The following is a 4,021-nucleotide window of genomic DNA, read 5'->3' on the forward strand; positions in this document are numbered from 1 at the left end:
CTTGTTGGGTGCCTTGTGAAAGTACAAGTACCCGCCAAATTATCTCATCCGACCCTTCACCCGAGAGTGACCATCTTCACACCCAAAGACTTGATCTTGCGCGACATGAGAAACATGGGCGTACTTGCCCGGATTGTAGTCACATCGTATGTCTCGATATGGTAAATCACATCTTCGATTGCATCAATACCATCCTACAAAATTATTTATAACATAAGACACCTATCCAGTTAGTTGTTCCAAAAGTTAGCAGACTTAAATTAATATTTAAGGTACCTGTACGGTGAAGTGGAACTCGTGGTGCACAGTCCCCAAATAATCGGCTACTTCTCTAGCCGCCTTCAGATCGGGTGAACCCTCAAGCCCGACACAAAACGAATGAAGCTGAGTCCCCCACTGCTTAGCCGCTTAGTACCAGCCAGATAACGAGCCGTTATAGCCGCCACCAGTGACGAGTCCAGCCCTCCCGACAACAAAACCCCGAACGGAACATCAGTCATCAACCTTTTAATCACCGCCTACATTAACCATGTCACATAACAATCAAACAACCCATCTTAACAGATCACTAATTATTACTACTACTACTATTATTGTTATTATTATTATTACTATTATTATTACTACTACTACTACTCACGTTTTTCAAAGGCACGACGGAGGACAAGCGGATCATATGGGGTAGACGGGATAGCCTCCGAGAACCAAGTTGGATTGTACCAACGTCGAAACCCGCGGTCTTGCTGGAGTAGAGGTGTCCCGGTGGAAACACCTCAAAGTGTTCACAATCATCGTTTAGTCCTTTTAGTTCTGATGATTCCAAACAGAACCTATAAACACACAAAATAACGTTTTTATCAATATTTCATTAAAAGTAGTGTTTACATCGATCCAGAATACATAAGCCAATCTCAATAATAAAGCTTGTTACCGTCAAGTCCCCAACCGATGTAGAGTGAGGTGATCCCAATGGCATCGCGAGCCGCGATGTAGGTGTTGTTGCGGGTATCCAGTAACACAAAGGAAAACATGCCGTCCAACATTGTCCACGAAATCTTTCGCCATGTTCTTCATACTGTACAATGTTAATAATAACTTTAGTTACATAGGAAACTCCAATTTCTTTTTATAAAATGTTACTTATTGTCTTACCAAGGTGAGCAATAACATCGCAATCGCTGCCTGTGCGGAACTTGTGACCGGCTATGGTTAAACGTTTCCGGAGCTCCTCGTGGTTGTAAATTTCGCCGTTTGACCTGTGTTTTCCGACAAAATTGACTTCAAAATCAAACGAGACGAATCATAATAACATTTTTTTTAGTGACAAGCATTATACCACTAAACCACTGGATTAGTGAGTAATATTAGACTATCACACAAAATAAACACAAAAACGTTTAAAATAAATGTCACTTTAAAGAAATTCACTCATTTTGTTTTAAAACATCAAAATCTCTCTAGAAACCTCAGAAAATACCAAAAAAACCCGAAAAAGCTATATATTTATCCAGAACGTGGCATCAAAACTAATTCGCTGATCAGACTGATTGAGCCAGATTTAAGAACTAATGAGATAAAACATAATAAAATTTATATGGATATCTAATACAAAATAGAATTTGGAAGTAACGTTTTGATACGAATTTACAATTATAATAAAATAATAAGACTTAAATAATTAAAATATGAAGTCCTTCAGCAATAAATTATTCACAAATGAGATTTTAAAAGAAAAAAACTTGTTCTCATCCTCAGTCTAGTTCACAACCGGTTCACTGGCTTAATTGGTCGGGAAAAAACAGTGATCAAACACAAGACAAACACCTGTCTAGTGGAGCAATAAAACAGAACGTCCCTCAGTTTTGTTAAATAGCACAAAAACCCACCAAACAAGAATACTTAAAAACACCAAAAATAATCGTCAATTATTACCACTTTTTTATTGAGTTAATTGCCCGTTTGCCCCCTGTGGTTTGTCAAACTAGCACGTTTGCCCCCAGTGGTTCCGAAATAGCACCATTGCCCCCTGAGGTTGTTTTTTTAGTACCCGGGTGCCCCCCAAACATGAACGTCCCGTTAGTTTTTCACCGTTTGGTGTCAGAAAGTTAGGGTATTTTCGTCTTTTAAACTGCATAAAGATGGAGGAATGCTCTTATACTACTACATACCCAGCAGCAGCTTGACCAGCACTTTCACCACCATCCCCAGCAGCACCAAATTAATGTTCCAAATTAATGTTCCAGACCAACTCGTAACCGCCAAACAAACAAGACCCACTTGGTTTTCAAACTCTAATTTCGTGCCATAACTTCAATTAATCAGAACCAAAGATTGGGGTAAACGACAACCGCCAACTCCGGCCACCACCATCGGAGCCGCCCGCCGATCTCGCTACCTCCCAACCATCAATTCTGGTTCCCCAACACAATTTTCGTCAAATCCAATACCCGAAATCAAAATCAAAATCAACATTCAAGTCCAAAATCGTGACGGTGGTAGTTAAATGGTTATAAAATTGCAAATCTATTCCCGATTTTGCACCCCACCACTTAAAGCGTCTCTCTTTAACACGATAATGAAACTCAGGTGGTTCAATCGATCATGGTAGCGAGCATTTGTGTCGGAATCACGTGATGGCAGTTGTTGGCAACTGAGGTGATGGGGCTTTAGCCGGCTGCTGTGGTGATGTGGGTTTCTGGTTTGGTTTATTGATCATGATTCAAAGGTTTGTGGGTGAAGATGGTGGAAGACCGGGAGATGGTGGTGGTGGAGTACTGCAGAGGGGATTAAAATGAGAAAGAGAGTGATTGATGGATTATCATAGTAATTCTAAAAGACGAAAATACCCTAACTTTCTGACACCAAACGGTGAAAACTAACGGACGTTCATGTTTGGGGGCACCCGGGTACTAAAAAAACAACCTCAGGGGGCAATGGTGCTATTTCGGAACCACTGGGGGCAAACGTGCTAGTTTGACAAACCACAGGGGGCAAACGGGCAATTAACTCTTTTTATTTTAAATTACTTATTATTTTTCTCTTTATCATTCATTCAGTATAATTATAAATCAATCCGGTCCCACCACCCTTCCATGAATAGAAGCTCATGGGTATGATGGGGCTTAACAAAATTAAGAGTCTCCATTTTTAATTTTTATTTCATCGTTATAAAATGATAATAATAATCACACCCACCGTAACAACCACGGTTTCATCCTCGTTAAAAAGCGGTTGGTCACCGGAAGCAGGGTCAATAATAGCCAGACGTTGATGGGCCAGATAATTATCACCGTGCTGATAAAGCCCACTCCAATCTGGGCCACGGTGCTTCAACCTACAACCCACAAATAAAAAATATTAGCTCACTTCTCTTAATATTCCAAATTAAACTAACAACGATAACAATACTAATAAATTCAACCGTAACAGTAGTACTAGTAATAATAATAATTTGTGTAAAACAATTTTTATATTAAAATAGAAGTCAAACGGGAAACATGCCTGCGAGAAAGCTCGAGGACACGGACTCTTTTGGCCTGGGAGTCATCGGAGCAACCCAGCACAGCTAGTATTCCACACATGGCTGCCGGAAAATGGGAGATAGTTATTATTAATATTATGAATGAATGGATATGGATATGATGATGATGATCACTGCTTCATTCGCCGCGTATTTATAGATGATTTTGGTGAAGGCCACCTTTGTCTTTTTTTGATTATTTTATTGTTGTTGAATGTTTAATTGGATAAGCGGCGACGATTCTCGGTGGGTTGTCATATCTTATTTTCTTTTTTTGGATAAACATGATTTGATTGAATTATGTGACATGTAACATGTTTAATGTGTCATAGGTGATTGTTACGTGAGGTAAATATGCAAATTTAAATCAATCGCGATATTTTGTTCTATTTTCTATTTTCCAAGGTGATATGATCTATGGTGTCTAGATTAATAACACGTGTCTTTGAAACTATAGTAGCGTATCCATTTTTACTCGTATTTCTCTTTATTTTTATGGAT

The 4,021-nt window shown here is 39.1% G+C and overlaps 1 pseudogene across 1 annotated transcript; it reads right to left on the minus strand.

The window, feature by feature from the left end:
* Nucleotides 1–3: 3 nt before the first annotated feature.
* On the minus strand, nt 4–3,653 carry LOC143600796 (asparagine synthetase [glutamine-hydrolyzing] 1-like; annotated as a pseudogene). Its single transcript, XR_013147542.1, has 7 exons — nt 3,502–3,653; nt 3,192–3,334; nt 1,153–1,278; nt 932–1,095; nt 644–830; nt 277–520; nt 4–194 (listed from the first exon to the last, which is right to left on the minus strand). The product of XR_013147542.1 is annotated as an asparagine synthetase [glutamine-hydrolyzing] 1-like (transcript).
* Nucleotides 3,654–4,021: the final 368 nt, after the last annotated feature.

The sequence above is a fragment of the Bidens hawaiensis genome, unplaced genomic scaffold (assembly GCF_021521415.1).
Source record: "Bidens hawaiensis isolate Kalapana, Puna unplaced genomic scaffold, B.hawaiensis_p1.1 tig00054923_1, whole genome shotgun sequence".
NCBI lineage: Eukaryota > Viridiplantae > Streptophyta > Magnoliopsida > Asterales > Asteraceae > Bidens > Bidens hawaiensis.